Source organism: Dromiciops gliroides, chromosome 4, assembly GCF_019393635.1.
Source record: "Dromiciops gliroides isolate mDroGli1 chromosome 4, mDroGli1.pri, whole genome shotgun sequence".
NCBI classification, from domain to species: Eukaryota; Metazoa; Chordata; class Mammalia; order Microbiotheria; family Microbiotheriidae; genus Dromiciops; species Dromiciops gliroides.
In genome coordinates, this window is record NC_057864.1 from 177,949,929 (window position 1) to 177,971,102 (window position 21,174).

A 21,174-nucleotide genomic window follows, 5' to 3' on the forward strand; every position below is an offset into this window, starting at 1 on the left:
CACCGGGAGCTCTTGGGAACCAACAATCTGCTTTTTTCTGGAGAGGGAATTTGGGGGGAAGGTGACAGCCACAAGGACAAATGCAGCCCCAATCACCAACAGTTGCATTTCTCTTTCCCCCTGATTACCTCTCTCACCCCTTTCCCTCCTCTTTCTCACTCACCTTTCCCAGGCTTTCATGGAATTAAATAAATTAATTAAATTTCATGGGATCCATAGGCTTATATTTGGGAAAGGCTGGAAAAAGTAGAGGGGAAGGGTTCCCTAGTGGTTCCCTAGTAGCTCTCTGTAGAAGACAGGACACCTAAGTTCCTTCTAGGCTACAAACCTACCTTCAAACTTCCTCCCTCCCATGCCCACCCTCGCCCTCCACCTCACCAGAGGGAAGGGCCATGCTTCAACCCAGGGAGGAGCTCCTGGGAACCCACGCTTGTAAATGTGCTTGGGAATCTGGAGATGAAAGTGCCCGGGGTAGAGGGAGTCTCATTCTCACACCTTACACTAATTGGACAGTCCTGGCCTTACAGACCTCGTGATTGTTGGAGGTGGAAAGGACCTTAGAAACCTTCTGATCCAACCTATTCCTCTTACATGTTCATTTATCTGAGGCCCAGAAACTTGAGAAGACTCGAGGGCTGGGACTGAACCCAGGTTGACACATAGTTAAAATCTGATGCTTTCCCCATACTCCCTCTCTAGTCCTACTCTAGGGGACTTGGGGGGGGGGCAATGGTGCCATCTCTTTCTAGGGTTTGACAGGGCTGAGGGCTGCCTCATCTGTCCACTCCAGTTCTTCCTCAGCTGCCAAAGTCAGCAGGGTTGACCACAGCGCTCCCCCAAGTCAATAAACTTCAGTGGCTCCTTATTGCCTCCAGATCCACTATAAAATACAAAATTCTTTGACATTTAAAGTCCTTCAAAAACTTTTCCAGTCTTCTCACACCTTACTCCCATCCACATAGTTCTTTTGTTGTTATTGGGTCATTTCAGTCATGTCCGACTCTCTGTAACCCCATTTGGGGTCTTCTTGGCAAAGATACTGGAGCGGTTTGTCATTTCCTGTTCCAGCTCATTTGACAGATGAGGAAACTGAGGCAGACAGGGTTGAGTGACTTGCCTAGGGTCACACAGCTTAGTGAGTCCGGTCAGATTTGAACTCAGGTCTTCTTATCTCCAGACCCAGGGCTTGGACCACTTAACTGCCCCTACTTCTCTACAATTCAGTTACTCTGGCCACAAAAAACAACTAGTCTTCCTGACTCCTGCCTTTTCACTACTGGCTGTCCCCCAGGTCCAGAATGCCCTTCTTCTACACCGCAGTCTCCTGGATTCCCTTTCAAGATTCAGTTTAAATCCCACCTTCTTCAGAGGCCTTTCCCCAGACCCCTTTCCCCCACCCTCCATGTTTATGGTGCAGTCATGTGCATGTTGTACCCTATTGGAATGTGACCTTCTTGAAGGCAGGCACCGTGTTTTTGCCTTTCTTTGTACCCTCAGTAACACAGTAAATGCCTAATAAATGCTTGTTGATTGACCAACTGACTGGCTGAGAGGCAGCTTTGGCTTAGGGGACATTAGGGAGGGAGGTGGGATAGTATGAAGCTTGAGAGAAGCTCTCCCCCACTCAAATGCAGATGAATCCATACCCCAGGTTTGGGGGGTAGTGGAGGATAAAAACCTGGATTGAGGAAAGAAGCTGTCTTCTCTGAGGGAGTCTGGGGGAGGGGTGCCTCTTCCCTGAGTGCAGGACTAGGGCTCGCCCGCCTGCCCCTGTGTCTGTGTGTCTGCTCTATATTTGGCTAATACGTTATTGTCATGCCAGCTCCTGTCCCTGCCAACCCCAAACCCATGACGTCTCCTCTGGTCTCTGACTATTCTGGCTTCTCCCACCCCCACCCTACACACTGAAGCCAACCTCTTTTTCACGGTGGGGAGGGCAGTGGGAAGTGGAGGTTGTATTCCCTTCTTTAGGGAATTCAGATCCCCCTGGTATCTCAGGAGGAGGGGCCTGGTCTGAGGGGAAGAGACCCTTGAAGGCTGAATGTTGACTGTGGGCTGAGTTTCTTCTTGCAAGATCCCGCAGACTTCATCTAAAGGGGGGGAAAAAAAAGAAAGAAAAACCGATTGAAAGACTCCATTCTGTGTCACTTCACCCCAGTCCTCTTTTCCCAAGCATGGAAAGCAGAGTGAGGAGGGAGGCTGTCACAGGGGTCTCTGGATGAATGTTGATGGGAGAATTCAGAGCCTCTTAAATCTGATACACAGAGTGGAGTTTGGGCCACTAAAATGTACTAACCTTTGGGACAGCTTCTGTACCTCTCCTCCCTTCACCCCAAGCATGAGAGCTGGAAGGGACCCTAGAAATCATGATCAAGTTAAAACTCTATAACTTATTTTCTTAGTGACCTTGGACAAGTCCCTTAACCTAGAATAATTCAATTCAATAAACATCAAATTCTGACAATGTACAGGACATTGTGCTAGGTGATGGGACATACAAAGACAACCCCCCCCCAAACAAAAAACAAAACCCTAAATGATCCCTGCCCTCAGTAAGATTACATCTTGCTGGGGGATATTCCTTGTAAACCAGTAAACAAATACAAAGTAATTTCAAGGGCAGTTAGGTGAGGCATGGGATAGAGCTCTGGGCCTAGAGTCAGGAAGACCTGAGTTCCAATCCCACCTCAGCCATGTACTAGCTGTGTGACCCTAGGCAAGTTACTTAACCTTGTTTGCCTCAGTTTCTTATCTATAAAATGAGCTGGAGAAGGAAATGGCAAAGCACTCCAGTATCTTTGCCAAGAAAAGTTCCAAATGGGGTCACAAAGGGTAGGGCATGACTGAACAACAGAGAGAGAGAGAGAGAGAGAGAAAGCAGTGCAACTAAGTGTGTGGGGGGGGGAGGGAGGGGGGGCAGGAATCAGGAAAGGTCTTTTGTAGGAGGTGACCCCTGAACCAGGAAGCTGGGTCTCTATGAAACAGAAACCATTTCAAATTTGAAAAAAAAAAACCAAAACTTGTGTATAGATAGGGAAGAGATGAAATGTTTTATAGGTAATGGGGAACAGCTGGCAAGACAGACTAGAAGGGAGTGAAGGCAAGTTATATAAAAAGGGACTGGATGAAAGAGAAGGAATATTGCTTAGAGATCATCTAATGTCCAATTGTGAGCCTCAGTTTCCTCCTCTGGAAAATTAGTATACTAATGTACCATTGTTGTTAGGAGCACTCACGTGTAAAATGCTTTGTAACCATAAAGTACTATAAGAAGGTATTCAATAAATATTTGGTAAAGGAATACATGAATGAAGAAATGAAAGAATAAATGAATGAAGAAAAAAGCTGCAGTGCAAATGGCACTTGATTTGGAACCTACATTCAATCCCAGCTCTGCTCTTAGTCCCTCAGTGGCCTTGGGCAGACTACTTCATTAACTCTCCTTATTTGTAAAATGAAGTAGTACTAGATAACCTTTGAAGTCCATTCTAACTGTAAATCCTAAGTGAATTTTTCTGTCTTGCTCCTTTCCCTTTTCCTTCCCCCACTCCCCTCACCATGGGGGATATCCAGGGGTTAAGCAACAACCCTGCTCCTCCCAAAAAGCCCCTAAAACTCCAGGCAGAGGCCAGGGCCCAGTCAAAGGCCCCACCACCGCTCAAACCCTGGGGCTAAGTGTGGAGAAGGAAGCCTCTAACACTTGTGGTTCATGCCAACCTCCCCCTACCCACCTACCCACACACACACACACACACACACACACCTTCCCATCCATCTCCAGCTGCTTAGTCCCTTGGTCACTGACAGGGACTCTTCCTATGAAGTCATTGCCTCCCTTGCCAGTCCGTCACTTTCCTCCACCCCCAGGGCCGGCTCCCACCTGCTCCTTCCCTCCTCCCCTCCCCCTTCCTGACAGTTATAGGATCTCTCTGCTGACATCCCCTTTGGCAAACAAGCAGGAAAACCTGCTGACTCCAGCAGACCCCGAGTTCACAGAGTGGTCAGCGATGGCTTGGCTGGGTTGGGATTGAGGAAGGGGAAGAACGGTTTTGCAGAGTTAGGGAAGGAGTTCCAAAGAGTTAACTGGCCCTTCCTGGTTTTCTCTTCTGTCCTGAGAAGCCCACATCCTTGGGTTCTATCGGGGATCAGCCATCTGCCGTGATCTCGGTCAAGTAACTCAATATCCCTGGGCCTCAGTTTCCTCATCTGTAAAATGAAGAGGATAGGACCAGACTAGACGGTGCCCCGAGATCTCTTTCAGCTCTAAATCTATACCCTTGTTCCTGTGATTCCCAAGGTTCCTCCCAGCTCTGAATCCTCTATGGAGATAAGCCCATAAAGGTTAGCTTTCACCCTCCTCTTTTCTACCCATCCCCTCCCTCCCAGAGCAAACAGGGAGGGTTTATTGCTTGAGGAGGACCCACTGACATTGGGAGTGGAGCCCCTGTCGGGGGAGGGGGGAATTGATTTTGTTTTCCCCTAAACAGAGAAGGTAAAGTGACTCCACCTCTCACCTTCTTCTCCCCCTCCTTCCCTCCTTCCCTCCTCCTCCCTCCCCCTCCCCCTTTCCCATCTCCCTCCCTCCCTCCCACGTGGCAGGATCAGCTCCTAAGGGAACAGCTCCGAGTACCGACTGAATGTTAACATCCTGCTTCGCTTTAGAGGCTGCTCATTGTCAGCCTGTGCCCCGGGCCAGCTGGGGAGACAGAGGTGTGTTTGTTCTGGAGTGGGTGAGACCGTGATAATCGCTCCCGATTGCCGGGGCTAGAGCTGAAGGTCAGGAGGTAACTCAAACTGGAGATATAAATAACTGGGCCTGCCTGCTGAGAGCAGCAACATTTGATAAGCACCCCTCTCTGACCAGGAAGATGGGGATGTATTGATTACCACCAGCCTGCCTTCCATTCTTCCCCTTCTGACTTCAGAAAAACAGAACCCGCAGAGGCTCTGAGCTGGGGACGTTTGTGGGGAGGGCACCAAGGAGGGAGGGGGGAAGAAAGAAGTCAGACAGCCTCCCCTGGGCCCGCAGTCACAGGCTGGCAGTAGGTCCCCACAGGCTCAGGACACGGTATCTCCTCCCCTGCCCTCCCTCCCCCAAGGGAAAAGGCCAAGAAACTGTGGGTTGCCTTCCAGGGCCTTGGGTATAATAAAACCGTTGCCCTCTGATGAAGCTGGCCTAGGATCAGTCAGGAAGACCTGAGGTCAAACATTTATGAGCTGTGTGACCCTGGGCAAGTCATTTGACATTTGCATTTCAGTTTCCTCCCCTGCAAAAGGGGATGATAATACTAGTGCCTACCTTATAGTGTTGTTGTGAGGATCAAATGAGAAGCTGTGTAAAGGGCTTTGCAGACCTGAAAGTGTATGTAAATATTAACAGACCAGGACCTTTGACACCATTTAGTCCAATTCCTCTATTTTACAGATGAGGACACTGAAGCCTTGGAAGTGACTCACAGAAGGTCACACTGGTAATAAGCATCAGAAATGGGATTTGAGCCCAAGTCCTCTGACTCCTCTTCCCAATTTTTTTTTTTTGGAGACAATGGGGTTAAGTGACTTGCCCAGGGTCACACAGCTAGTGTCTGAGGCTGCATTTGAACTTAGATCCTCCTGACTCCTGGGCCAGTACTCTATCCTCTGTGCCACCTAGCTGCTCCCTCCTCTTTCCATTGTAACAGACTGAATCAGGATGGAGGACAGTGAGGAACAAAAACATCTGTTCTGTGCCATGTCCTGGAAAGACTCCAGATGAGAGAACCCTGCCCCAAATCTCTGGATGTATCTCCGTGGTATCAGCCTTCTTCTCTTTCCTGAATGGGGAGTGTGTGTGTGTGTGGGGGGGGGGGACAAGTACCTGGCTAGTTACCAGCATGTCCCAACCCCACTTTTCAGGCTATATTCCTACTGTTTCCTTCACCAGACCCTGCCACAGAGATGCCCACAAAAGCTCAAGAATGGAATAAGGCCTAGGATTCTCAATAGAGTCCCCTCAGGTCAGTGCTTCTATTTCTTTGGGCATCCTCCTCCCCAATCTCTTTAGTCAGTAATTGGAGTCAGACCCTCCAGCCAGGTACAAACATTAAGGTCCATGCTCAAGTTCTCAGGATTCCCATCCCTGGGACTCAGAGGATCCAAAGTCCCTAGGGTTTCTGAGCAGATGTTCCCAGGCTGAGAAGAAATAGCAAACTTGATCCAAAGACCCTGGGTGTTTGTTTTTTCCCCCCAAGATTTTCTCAGTCCAGATTGGGGTTCCTCCAAAACAGGTAAGGGTATGCAATTTCTCTGAAGTGAAACTGAGCTTTCTAAGATATGGCTTGGCACTACACAGCTGAGACTAATTGGCTCTCAGTCCCATTTCTACCCTCCCCTTTCCTCCCTGCTCCCCTATTGGCATTCACAAGTCAAGGCCTCCCGGGATGACTTACTAAAGGTTCAAGGTACACTGTGCTGCCATCTGAATTCTTAAACTTTAACTCAAGGCCCCACCAATGTTTCCACCTTTAATAGCCCGAGGTTACAATTAGCTCAAATAAAGGCATTTACTGAAATGGCCCAGTAAGAACAGTAGCTACAAAACATTCTCCCCCATAAACTTGGGCTACACCCTTCCAAAAATACACACAACCTCAGGGGGAAAAGTGGGCACAAACCAAGAGTCTACAAGTAGGGAAGCATACAGGGCCCCAGTGTCCTTTCTTTTCTCCTGGTATACATATGCCCTCCCCACTAGGTGAAACATCTCTTCAGGGCAGGTGACTCAGACCAGGCTCTTGGAACCAGATCTTCTCCAAAGCTCAATTCCTCTCTTCAGCTAAATTTTCTGCTGTGTCCAGTATCTCCACAAGTTTCTCCACTAATAGGGAAGAGAAAAGAGGGAGAAATTTACTCCCCTTTCTCCTGTGATTTTCTGGAATAGATATAAAGGGAAAAGGCAAAGAGTAATCACCTCTCTTCTCAACTGCCCGGGATGATTCTCTTCTCAGAACCTGCTCTGCTTTTGGAGGTCAACTGGGGGGGCATGGATGATCCTCCAGCCAAAAGGTGGCCAGCCCCTTATAAACCACCAAGTTAGACTGAGGAATTTCTCGGCAGCAAAAGGGAGAAACAAATTAGAAAAGCTTCTTAACACTTCCATTACACTGGTCCTTCCAAGTCTGTAAAGGGCCAGATCTTTGCAAGGTTCCAATGGGCCACTCAAGGTGTGAGCCGATCAAAATTCCCTGTGCTTTACAATTTGTGAATTCAATTACTCAAAGCCCGAAAGGGACAGAATCTTAACACTTTATCATTTCTGTAACTACTCTCACATCCTATAATTTCATTAAGTACATTTAAGGGAATCAATTGAACAGGGATACTCCAACAAAACCTTCCAACAATCTTGATCCAGCCCAGAAGGATGAGTTGATCTTCAGCAGCAACTTTCTGTAAATTTCCCCCTCCCCTGTCTCTCTTTTCTAAGGAGCCAATATGTAAGGAGATTCCTTCCAGGGAGATAATCAGTCACTCCAGAACAATAAGTGGACATACAAGGAAGGCAAAAGAGAGAAGTGGCCTTTCCAGATTGTGGTACCAATGGAAAGAACACCTAGAATTGTAAACCTTAGGTTGAAATCTTGATTCTGCCACTTACTTTAATACCACAGAAGCCTTGAATAAGTTATTTCTTCTCTTTGAGTGTCAGGTTCCTTATCTTTAAAATTTGGGCATTGGGACCAGAAAATCTTTAAGGTCCCTTCCAACGGTAAATCCTATGATCTGATGAGTTGTAGTTCTGGGAGGGTCCCAGTTCCCACCTGTCAAGTTCTGTGCTTCTTATCCTTTCCCAGGACCTGAAATTAGTTGTAAGTAGCTCAAAAGTAATTTGACCTTTGTTCTTCTAGATCAGGGGTTCTTATCCTAGGGGTCCACAGACTCCAAGAGGATCATGGATAGATTTCAGGGAGAGGGAAAAAAATTACATCTTTACTGTTGCTAATATCTAACTGAAATTTTTTCTCTCTCTTTTTTTTCTAACTGAAATTTAAAATTTCCCTCAATTACTTAAAATATTATTTTAAGAGGTTCATGGGCTTCACTAGACTGTCAAAAGGGTCCCTGAAAATGGGGGGAATAAGTTATGAGTCAGGAACTGTGCTAAGCACTTTATAAAAATAACTCATTTGATTCTCACATCAATCCTGAGACTCAGGTGATGTTATTACCCCCATTTTGCAGTTGAGAAAACTCAGGCAAACAGAGGTTAAGTGATTTACCTAGGGCCACACAACTAGAAAGTGTTTAAGGCCGAATTTGAACTCAGGTCTTCTTGACTCTAGGCCCAGTGGATAGTGCCCTGTCCACTGTGCCTCCAACTTGCCTCTAGGACACACAAAAAATTAAGAACTACTAGTCCAGATGGAAACTGAGGCCAATAGAGGTTAAGTGACTTGCCCAGGGCCATGTAGCTAGAAAGCGTCTGAGGCTGAATATGAACTCAGGTCTTTCTGATGATAGGACCCTATCCATTGTGCCCCCTAGTTGCTTCTAGGACACTAAAAAGGTTAAGAACTTTTATTCTAGGGGCAGCTAGGTGGCAGCACCAGCCCTGGATTCAGAAGGACTTGAGTTCAAGTCTGACCTCAGACACTAGATGCTTACTAGCTGTGTGACCCTGGGCAAGTCACTTAACCCTCATTGCCCCGCCAAAAAAAAAAGAACTTCTAGTCTAGAAGGTTATTTGTAAACTGAAATACTTCTCAATGATGGAGAGTATTTCATTCATTCATTCACCCATCCATCCATCCATCCATTCAACAAACATTCATTAAGTACTTACTATGTACAAAACATTGAGTACAGAGGATACAAAAGATAAAAATCTATATCATCTTAGTACTCAAAGGAGGTATTGGGGAATTTCTCAGCCTGGGTTTCTTTTTTTTTATTATTCTTTTTTAAAATTTTTATTTTGTTGAGGCAATTGGGATTAAGTGACTTGCCCAGGGTCACACAGCTAGTGTCAAGTGTCTGGGACTGGATTTGAACTCAGGTCCTACTGAATCCAGGGCCAGTGCTCTATCCACTGCGCCACCTAGCTGCCCCTACAGCCTGGGTTTCTAGAGAGCCCATGGAGACTCTCACCCACAAGCTGGTCTAAAAGATTGGGGAACAAATAAAATGAGTCAGACTCAAAGGAAAAGAAGTTTATTAGCACTTTTCTCCAGTACAGTTTTTTCAGGCCTGCCCAGAATATTCAAGGACCAGAAGTATTCTGTGGCATTGGTTTGGGCCAGGGGCATATAGTCTGCTCTTATAGGAAAGTTGAACTAGAAAGTCTCTAGTTGCATGTTGATGGCAATACTTGTGTGGCTTTGCAGTCAGCCTAAGCAGGTTGGAGGTAGTTGAGTCAGGCTTTATTATTCAGTCTAAAGCAGAATAGGGAATAATTCAATCAATACAGATACCAGGGTTGGTTTTTCCTCCTCAGAGCTCATTATCTAATGGGGGAATATAACACAACATGTAAACCAATAATTATGATAAGGATGGAATGTAATCTGAGCAAAGGAAGGATCCAGACAAAGTATTCGAAGATATTCAGGAGGGATAGAATACTTTTATCTAGAGGACTTGGAATGGGAGGTAGTGGGAGGGTGGGGACCTGGGCCGGGCCCAGTTAGAGAAATAAAAAGCTGACCCTATCTTGATACTTAAAAAAGAGAACCAGACATTCTGTTTTTAACACTGAGAAATGTGTACTGTGACACTAATTTAAGGAAACTAGGTTAGAGAAAGGTTATGTAAGAGATGATGTGATGGGTTACATGGCATGGGAGAAATTATGCAGCACACGCTCAGTTTCTCTGTGGATGGCTCTCCATTGTGGGGATTAACTATGGCCAATTTTTCCTCCCCTGCCATCCAACCACCCACCCCAATTCGACTCCCTTCCTTGATAGGTGACCCAAACTCATTTAATATTAGCTACTTTTAAATGTAAACTCCTGGGGCAGGTGCTGTTTTGTTTTGAATTTTTGCATCCTCGGGGTCTTGAACAGTGCTGAGTAAGTACCCCTACATTGTATTATTTTTAAAAATAGGGGGCAGCTAGGTGGCACAGTGGATAGAGCACCGGCTCTGAAGTCAGGAGTACCTGAGTTCAAATCCGGCCTCAGACACTTAACACTTAACACTTACTAGCTGTCCTTACTGGAGAAGAAAAAGCAAAACATTCCATTATCTTTGCTGAGAAATCCCCAAAAGCATCACAAATGCTCAGACAGGACTGAAAAACAACTAAACATCTTTTCACATCCCCTTCAACAATTGTCTTTTCCTTTTTCGTCATCTTTCTGATACACATTAACCTTGCAGTTAATTTACATTTCTCTTACTGTTACTGATTTGGATTTTTTTTTTTTTTTTTAGTGAGGCAATTAGGGTTAAGTGACTTGCCCAGGGTCACACAGCTAGTAAGTGTTAAGTGTCTGAGGCTGGATTTTAACTCAGGTACTCCTGACTCCAGGGCCGGTGCTCTATCCACTGCGCCACTTAGCTGCCCCCTTTTTTATATATATATAACCATTGATAGCTTGGCTTTCTTCTTTTAAAAACTGTCTGCTTTTTTTTTAAAACTATTTATCTATTGGGGAATGGATCTTGTTTTCATATGTTTCTATCAACTGCCTATATATCTTGGAAATCAGACCTTTACCAAAGAAAATTGCCAACAAGTTTTTCCCAGTTCACTATTTCCCATCTAATTCTAATTATGTTGATTTTTCTTATGTAAAAATTTTAACTCTGATGCAACCTAAGTTATCTTATTCATCTTGTTTGGTCCTCTCTATCACCTATTTGATCAAGAAATTTTTCCCTCTTTATTGTTGTGAAAGAAATCTCTTTCTCTGCTCTTCTAATTTGTTTATATAATATGAACCCTTTATGTCTAGGTCATTTAGAGCTTATTATGGTATATGGTTTGAGATTTGAACTAAATGTGATTTCTACCAGACTATTTTCCAGTTTTCCCAGGAGTTTTTTTTCAAAGTGAGTCCCTATTCCAGGAATTAATATCCTAGGGTTTATTAAACACTATGCTATTATGTTCAGTTGCTTCTAGATCTTGGGTACCTAATCTTTTCCACTGATTAACTTTTCTATTTCGTGAGTAATATGAAGTTGTTTTTATGATTACTGCTTTGTAGCATGGTTTGAGATCTGGTGCTACTAGACATCCTTTCTTTCTATTTAATTTTTTCTTTCTTTTCCTAGTTTTGTAAAAAAAATTTATTTAAATTTGGAGCTAGTTTTTCTTTAAATATTTGATAGAATTCACTAATAAGTCCATATTGTCTGAAGCTTTTGTCTTTGGGTATTCATTTATGGGTTATTCAATTTTCTTTACTGAAATTCAGTTATTTAAATTTTTATATTTTATTTTGTCAATATGGGTATTTCATATTTTTGTAAATATTCATCCATTTCATTTATCAATTTTGTTGTATATAATTAGGCAAAAAAGTTTCTATTAATTTCTTTTATTTCTTTATTATGAATTTGCCTTTTTTATTTTTGACAATTTGATTTTCCTCTCATTTTATATCAAATTAAGTAATGGTATATCTATTTTATCATTTTTTTCCTCCCCAAACTGGTTGACTTATTTAAAAATTAAATATTTTTAAATTAATAGGTTCAAATAAAATTTCCCATTTATTAAATCTTGTTTTCCACTTTGTTCATTTATTCTTTGATTTTTACTGTTATCTTTTTGTGTTTAGTTGGAATGTTTTGATGTGTTGGTTTTCTAGTTTTCTTTTAAAGCTGCATACCCAATCTATTGATTTGTTCTTTCTCCCTCTCTTTTTTAAGTGATGAAGGAGATTAGAGATAGAAATTAGCACACAAGGATTGCTTTGTCTACATCCCCAAAGTTTTGTTCTGTTGTATCATTGTTTTTTCTTTTCTTTAATCAAATTATTTATTGTTTCTATGATTTGTTATTTGATCCACCAGATCTTTAGGATTAAATTATTTTGTATCTATTTAAGTTTGGATATTTTCTTTTTTTTCTTTCTTTTTTTATTAGTGAGGCAATTGGGGTTAAGTGACTTGCCCAGGGTCACACAGCTAGTAAGTGTTAAGTGTCTGAGGCTGGATTTGAACTCAGGTACTCCTGACTCCAGGGCTGGTGCTCTATTCACTGTGCCACCTAGCTGCCCCCTGGATATTTTCTTCAAAGGTTCTTTATTGATGATAATTTTTATCATATTATGGTCAGGAAAGAACACATTTAATATTTCTGGTTTTTCACATTTGTTTATGGAGTTTTTATGCTCTAGCATGTGATCATTTTTTTAAAAATTTTTTTAGTGAGGCAATTGGGGTTAAGTGACTTGCCCAGGGTCACACAGCTAGTGAGTGTGTGTTAAGTGTCTGAGGCCGGATTTGAACTCAGGTACTCCTGACTCCAGGGCCGGTGCTCTATCCACTGCGCCACCTAGCTGCCCCAGCATGTGACCATTTTTGTAAAGGCTTCATGAACAGGATAAAAGTATGTATGTATATTCCTTTTAATTATTCAATAATTGCCAGAGATCTAACTTTTCTAAAATCCTATTCAGGTCCTTAACTTTTTTGTTGTTTATCTTTTGGTTTAATTTTTCTAGGTCTGAAAGGGAATATGTTGAAGTCCCCAATGATTATACTTTTATCATCTATTTCTTCCAGTAATTTGATTGGTTTTTCCTTTAAATACTTGAAGGTGATACCATCTGGTGCACAGATAGATAGATAGACACACACACATATATATATATATATATATACACACACATACATACCCATACATATATACATATATATAAGTATTGACATTATTTTATCATCTATGGTTTCTTTAAAAAGAATATAATTTCCCTTCTTTCCCTTCCTTCTTTTACCCATATCTATTTTTTACTATTTCTTTGTGCGAGAATTGGAATGACACCCACTGCTGAGAGAGATATTGCTCCGCCATGAGGAGAAAGCATGTGACTTGGAAACCATGTGACTTGAGAGTTTGGAAGTTACCCAGCTTCTGGAAGTTACATCTATAGAACCACCCATGGGACCTGTCAATCAGAGCTACCAACCAATTAGCTTGGAGCTGTGTGTGTGTGTGTATGGCCCTGTTTCTAGTTTCACAAAGAGGTTCTGGGAGTAGCCGCTGAGGTGAGTTCTTTTGGGTTCCTGACCTTGGCTTGGTGGGTTGGATGCTGGGGTCTATAGATAGAGGAAGTTTGCCTTTTACCTCTCTCTCTCTCTCCTCACCAACTTCTGATGCACTTTAATAAATACTTAAAAGTCTAAACTCTTGCTAAAGCTTCTAATTTAAGGTGACTACTCATTAGATTTTAGACATCATAGCTAGAATTTTAGGCCCCTTACATTTGTGTGATATCATGATTGCCAATCTTGGGTTGTTTTTTTTTTTTTTATTAATTTATTATTTTTTTTTTGCAGGGCAATGGGGGTTAAGTGACTTGCCCAGGGTCACACAGCTAGTAAGTGTCAAGTTTCTGAGGCCGGATTTGAACTCAGGTACTCCTGAATCCAGGGCCGGTGCTTTATCCACTATGCCACCTAGCTGCCCCCGCCAATCTTGGTTTTAAAAATTCATTTAAGGCATAATAACTTCTGTTCTAAACCTTCATTTTAAGTCTGTGTGAATCTTTATGTTTCAAGTCTTTTTTTTTTTCTTTTGGAACCAACATATGGTTGGATTCCATTTTCTAATCCATTCTACATTCTCCTCCATTTTGTGGATGAATTGATTTCATTCACCTTCATGGTTAGGATTGAGAATTATGTTTCTCTCTTACTTTATCCTTTTATACTTCCTTCCTCTTTATCCTTACCCACCTCTTTACAATGAAAAAAGGTGGTAGGGAAAAAAAAAAGAAAGAAATGTGAGCAACTTCAGTAACCTATAATTGAATTGATCTAACCCTCTTCCACTGCCCCTCCTTTCTTCACCTGGGCAGGATCTTGATTCCCTGGTTCTTATACTTTCTTTATCTCCTTTTGATCCCTTCTTTATGATCCAATCACTGAAGCTAAAGTTTGTTTTGCTTTCCCTACCATACTCAACCCTTTCTATTAACCTTCACTCCCTTTTCCCTGATTCTTCTTATTTTCCTCTTGAGTGTAATGAATCACTCACACCAAGCTGCTTGGTGAGTTCAATCCTACTTTGTCCAGTTCAGATTAGAGTCAAGTCATGAAATATCCTCCCCCCTCACCCTCTTTTACATGTTTTTATTGATATATTTTCTTTTTTGAGGACTGCTATTATGATAGATAGTTTCTTCCTTATTCCTCATTTCTTAGTATATCCCTTTTACCCTCCTTTTTATTTCTCTCCAAATCAATATCACAGCCACTCCTAAACCCTGTTTATCTTTCTTACTCCCTCTGTGACCCTAGAAGCCAGTGGATTTTCGAAAAGACACCTATTTCTTCTCCCTCTGTTAGAATGTAAGCATTAAATCGTCATTTACTCACTTCCAATAATGTGTTTAATTGTTTTTTTACCTTTCTAGCTTTTTCTTGTTTCCTGTCATCTCATTCTATCCAGCTTTGTGTAGAATATTTCACTGGAAATATTTTGCTGTTCAGTTGAGTCCAACTCTTCATGACCCCATGGACCACAGCACGCCAGGCCCTTTTGTCTTCCACTATCTCTGTCTGGCTAAGTTCTTGTTCATTGTTTCCATAACACTATTTATCTCATTTTCTACTGTCCCCTTCTTCTGCCTTCAATCTTTCCCAAAATCAGGGTCTTTTCAAGTGAGCCCTGTCTTTTCATTATATGGCCAAGTATTTAAGTTTCAGCTTCAGTATTTGACCTTCCACTGAATAGCCTGAATTAACTTATTTAAGAATTGACTGACTTGATCTCCTTGCTGTCCAAGGGATTCTTCAAAGTCTTCTCCAGCACCACAATTCAAAAGCATTGATTTTGCGGCACTCTGCTTTCCTTCTAGTCTAACTCTCACAGCAGTACATTGTTACTGGAAAAACCATAGCTTTGGCTATGTGGACCTTTGTTGACAAGGCGGTCTCTTTACTCTTTAGTATGTTGTCCAGATTTGCCATAGCTTTCCTTCCAAAGAATAAGCTTCGTTTAATTTTGTGGCTGCAATCGTTGTCAGGAGTGATCTTTGAGCCCAAGAATATAAAATCTGACAGTGCTTCCATTTCTTCTCCCTCTATTTGCCAGGAAGTGATGGGACCAGTTGCCAAGAGCTTGGGTTTTGTTTTGTTTTTAATGTTAAGCTTCAAGTCAGCTTTTACACTCTCCTCTTTCACCCCCATCAAGAGGTTTCTTAATTCTTCTTCACTCTGTGCCACTGGAGTGGTATCATCTATGTATTTAAGATTGTGGACATTTTCCCCAGCAACCTTAATTCTGGCTTTTGATCCATCCAGGCTGGCATTTTGCATGATGTATATCTCTGCATGTAACTCTGCATATAAGTTAAATAAATAAGTTGACAATATACAGCCTTGTTATACTCCTTTTCCAGTCTTAAACCAACCAATTGTTCCATGTTTGGTTCTAACTGTTGCCTTTTGGCCTACATTCAGAAATATTTAAATGTCTTCTATTGTTCAAAAAATGTATTTTTCACCTTGTAGGATTACACTCATTTTTGAAAAGTAAATTATTCTTGGTTGTAAGTCTTTACCTTTTGCCTTTTAGAATATTGTATCCCAATATTTTCTCTCTTTTGTAGTAATTATTATAATAATAACAAAAATTTTTATAGCACTTTAAGGTTTGCACAATGCTTTACAAACATTATCTCATTTATCCTCAGAACAACCCAGGGAAGTAGGTGGCATTATTATTCTCATTTTACAGATAAAGAAACTGAGGCACACAGAGGTTAAGTTACTTGCTCAGGGTCATGTAGCTAGTCAATATTTGAGGCCAGAGTCTTCCTGACTACAGGTTCAGCACTTTGTCCAGTTCACCACCTGCTTACTTCTTCTTTTTTTTTTTTTTTTTGCAGGGCAGTGAGGGTTAAATGACTTGCCCAGGGTCACACAGCTAGTAAGTGTCAAGTGTTTGAGGCTGGATTTGAACTCAGGTCCTCCTGAATCCAGGGCTGGTGCTTTAGCCTCTGTGCCACCTAGCTGTGCCCACCTACTTACTTCTAGTAGTAGCTGCTGCCAAATTTTGTGTGACCTGAGTGTAGACTTTGGTATTTGAACTCTTCCTTTCTGGCTCCTTGCAGTATTTTTTCTTTGGCCAAGAATCTCTGGATTCTGGCTAGGAAATTCCAGGATGTTTTCAACTTTGGCTTTCTTTCAGGAGCTGACCAGTGGATTCTTTCTGTTTTTACTTTGCCCTCTGCTTTTAAAAAATCTGAGTAGTTTTGTTTTATGATTTCTTGCAATCTAGTATCCAGGTTTTGTTTTCCTTTTTAAATTTTTTTTTTGTTATAGTTTTAAGGGAGTCTGATGATTCTAAAAATATCTCTTTGACTTCTTTTTCAAGGATACTGTCTGTAAGTAAGTCAATAAACATTTATTAAATGCCTGCTTTATGCCAGACACTGTGCAAAGGACTGGGGACAAAAAAGAGGCAAAAGACAGACCTTCTTCTTAAGGAGATCACAATCTAAAGGTGGAGATAACAGGCAAACACATATGGACAAATGAGCTACATATGGATAAATTGTTGTTTGTTCTTCATTTTCGATGCCTACAACTTTTTTTTTTTTTTTTGGTGAGGCAATTGGGGTTAAGTGACTTGCCCAGGGTCACACAGCTAGTAAGTGTCAAGTGTCTGAGGTCGAATTTGAACTCAGGTACTCCTGAATCCAGGGCCGGTGCTCTATCCACTATGCCCCCTAGCTGCCCCTGTCCTTCATTTTCTAAGAGGACCAATAAGATCACAGAGTGATGTCTTGACTTGCCTGTGAATTGGATTTAAGTGAGGCAGAGTTGTGCAAAGTCATCAGCCTCAGTCCCTCTTCCTGAGTCATCAAAATCTAATGGCAGGAAAAAGTCAAGATGGGTGATTGGTGATGGCCTAAGGATGCAATGGATGACCTTGGCATCTTGGATGTCTGATCAAGATATAAATGCTCCACAGCACCTGCTTAACAGCCTTCATGGCCACAGGAACAAATTGTTCTCATCAGTGACTTGCCCAGGGTCACACAGCAAGTAGTGTCAAGTGTCTGAAGCTGGAATTTGAACTCGGGTCCTCTTTTAGTTGGGACTTAAAAAAAAAAAACAGGGAAGCCAGTAGGTAGAGAAGAGGAGGGAGAATAACTAGGATGGGAAATAGCTAGAGAAAGTGCCTGCCATCAGAGAGATGGAATGTCTTGCTCAAGGAGCAAGGAGCCACGTGACCAGTGTCACTGGATCAAAGAGTATGTGGGGGGAGTAAGATGTAAGAAGTCTGGAAAGGTAAGAGAGGTCTGGGTTATAAAGGGCTTTGAATACCAAACACAGGATTTAAAATTTGATCTTAGAGGCACTAAAGCTCTTGGAAGTTTATTGAGTAGATATTTGACGCAGTTGAATCTGCTTTGGTGACAGAATGGAGATGGGATTAGATTGGGGAGAGTCCTGAAACAGGCAGACCCACCAGATAACTGATAACACATGACAGGTATCTTACAACTGATAAATGACAATAGATATCTTATATTGTCTTTTCTATTTTTCCTGTTTTCAATTTTCAGATTTTGTTCTATTTCTTGTTGCCCAATGGAGTTATTGATTTCTGATTACCTTATTCTCTTTTTCATGGAGTTTTTTCACCTCCTCTTCCAAGCTCATTATTTTATTTCTATTTTATTTCCTCTAGAGCTTTTATTTCAATTCTAATTCTATCTTTAAAATCTCTCACTCCATTTATTTCATTCATTTTTGCAGTCATTGTGGCCAAGCCATTCTTTTCTCCAGATCTCTATTTGAGTTTATTGTGGAGTTACTCTTTTCTTCTGCATTCATCTCTTGGGCTTCTTTCAATCCATAGAGTTTCTTTATTATGTTTGGTGTTTTCTTCTGTTTACTCATATCTTTAGTCTTTGTTTCTGGATTGGGAGTTTGTGCTTGTGCCAGCTTCTTCTCCCTTCCTTCTACACTAAGGTGGTCAGGCCCTACTTGGTCTTGTTCCCTATATTGTCTGGATGCTGTTGCTTCTGCTGTTCTGGATGTGGTGACTAGAGGTATCCCAACTTTTTTCAGGAATCTCTTGCTTCTGGCCCCATCTCCTGGTGGCTCCACTAGAGTTCTGGCTCCAGCACCATATCTATCTCCTTTTCCTTGCACAGCCCCAAACTGGGAGTTGGTTCCAGTCCTTGTTCTTGCCCTGAGAAGCCTCAACCAGATGTCATTGATTACACTGGTAGCCAGGAACTGCCTTCAAACACCCAGTGATTGTGCTACCCAGATACTATGTGACCTTGTCTCATGAGGTGGCACCTCTGCTGGATCCTTGGGTGATGTACCACCTGTATGCTGTTGCTTCTGTATCTTCTGGCTTGTTGCCACTCAGAATGACAGAAGATTTCTTCTGGCATTCTTTTTGCAAAACCTTGAACTGAATGCAGGAGTGGTTGTAACACTTCTTTTTTGTTTTTCTTTATACTTGTTTCTTCTGGTGCATTTTCAGAACTTTTCTTGGTCATTTTTGAGAGCTGGGATCCTCTAGGACCTTTCATTTCACCATGTTCAATGGAAGTCTTCTCAATATTATCTACTTTGCCAGTTTCTTCTCTTCCTCTTCTCTCACTTTACTCAACCAACGGATTATTCCAAAGCTTCATGTACAGCAAATTTATGTAAATTGAATTCTCCTTGAAACATGCAAGGAGTGCTCTCTGACTAAAGTAGCATTGTGGCTAAGCTCATAAAGTGGAAGAATCCTTTTGTAAAGAAAAAAAAATCATTTAACATTTGCTTCATTGTTGTTCTTCAGTCATGTCTGACTCTTCATGGCCCCATTTGGGGTTTTCTTGGTAAAGATACTGGAGTGGCTTGCCATTTCCTTCTCCAGCTCATTTTTTTTTTTTTTAGTGAGGCAATTGGGGTTAAGTGACTTGCCCAGGGTCACACAGCTAGTAAGTGTGTGTTAAGTGTCTGAGGTCAGATTTGAACTCAGGTACTCCTGACTCCAGGGCCGGTGCTCTATCGACTGTACGACCTAGCTGCCCCTTCAGCTCATTTTACAGATGAGGAAACTGAGGCAAACATGACTTAGTGACTTGCCCAGGGTCTCACAGCTAATAAGTATCTGAGGCCAGATTTGAGCTCAGGTCTTCCTGATTCTAAGCTTAGTGCTCTATCCTAGCTGTCCTTTTACTTCATTGACTTTGGGGTTTTGAAGAAGCAGGGCCTACTGGCAGTTAAGAGTTGCTTTTATATTATTCCTAGGGTGCAGCTTGATCTCTCTTCCTGGTGACGATAGAGGCAAGGACTGCTGTCATTCTCTAGCTGGGGACAGAGAGAAGTCAGAGAAGTGATTGGTAGCAGCCTCTTGTTTATCTGCTCACTCAGGCTGATGTGTGGCTATGAGGGCAGAGTGCCTCTCTTTGCTTCGTTGTATTTGTTTTAATGGAAGAGGCTCAAATTCTACTTTGTGAGCTTCAAACAGTCAAGAGGATCACCAGGAATCCAGGAGCCATAGTCCATGCCAAATGGTGCTGGCAGGTCCTGGATTCAGGAGGACCTGAGTTCAAATCTGACCTCAGATACTTGACACTTACTAGCTGTGTGACCCTGGGCAAGTCACTTAACTCTCACTACCCTACAAAAACAATCAAACAAACAAACAAAACAAAAAACTTTGGGGTAGCTAGGTGACACAGTGGATAGAGCACCGGCCCTGGATTCAGGAGGACCTGAGTTCAAATCCGGCCTCAGACACTTGACACTTAACTAGCTGTGTGACCTTGGGCAAGTCACTTAACCCCAATTGCCTCACCAAAAAAACAAACCAAAACAAAACAACAACAACAACAACAACAAATGGTGTTGGCAGTGGGGAGTGGGGTGTGGGGGCGGGGAGGAGAGTCAGAATGGCAGAGTGAGAGCTAGTCCTCCCCTACGATAAAAACTGCTAGACCAAGTTGTGATCAGGAAAGCCAAGAAAAAGTCTCAGTGAGTCATTTTTCCAGTCCAGGGCAGCTTAGGAAGATAGAAAGGGAGGTTTGAGAACACTTGCCAAGAGCAAGGAGCCTCAGCAGCAGCTGCAGAACCGTAACAGCAGGCTAGATGCAGCCCCGTGCTTGAGGACCGTGAGGGGACTGAACACCTGAGCTGAAAGAGATCCCAGAGGACCCCTGGATGAGCACCGGGAGCAGGATCAGGTGCCATGTGACAGCTCTGTCACTCATCACCCAGTTGTTGTTGTTGTTCAGTCCTTTCACTCATGTCCTTTGTGACCCCATTTGGGGTTTTCTTGGCAGAGATGCTGGAGTGGTTTGCCATTTCCTTCTCCAGCTCATGTTACCTAGTCCTGGGTCACAATTCCAAGGTGGAGAAAAGCAGTCATGTTGATGAAGGAGTACGGGCCCTACCTTTATAAGGAGCAAAGAACATGTGTGGCTCTGAGCCCAGGCACAGAGAGAGGATTCAGTGTTAACCTTTAGTCCCGCATGTAAGCTCAGGCTTACATGTTGAACAAACCAGGATGGGAGACCAATACCAAGCCAGAAGTTCAGTCCCTCTGCATGTATAGAACACCCCAGAGTTGCCATCAGAGACTGATAGCAGCAGCAGTCTATGGAAACTTAACCACACACAAACCAACAGACCCAGACTTGGGTCAGGAACTGGCAGAGTACACAGCAGGAGGGCAGCAAACAGACCCTCCTCCAGGGCTCATACCACTTTGGAAGCATGGAAATTCACAGACCTCCAAACAGAGCGGTGCAAGTGGAATTTGCTGGCAGCCAAGCCCAGTGAAGTACTAGCAGGGTTCTGAGAATGACCTGATTGACCTGGCCCAGCAGCACATTGACTCGATTCTGCAGCAAGTGATTAACCCCTATCTCTGGCTATGCTGCTGCTTTTTGGTTAGTGAAGTTGTTAGAGGGAATGCATTGAAACAATTGGTCTGAGTTTGAGTTTACTCTCCCCATGGACCAAGGAGATAGAGGGGAGAGTGTTTTCCCAGGT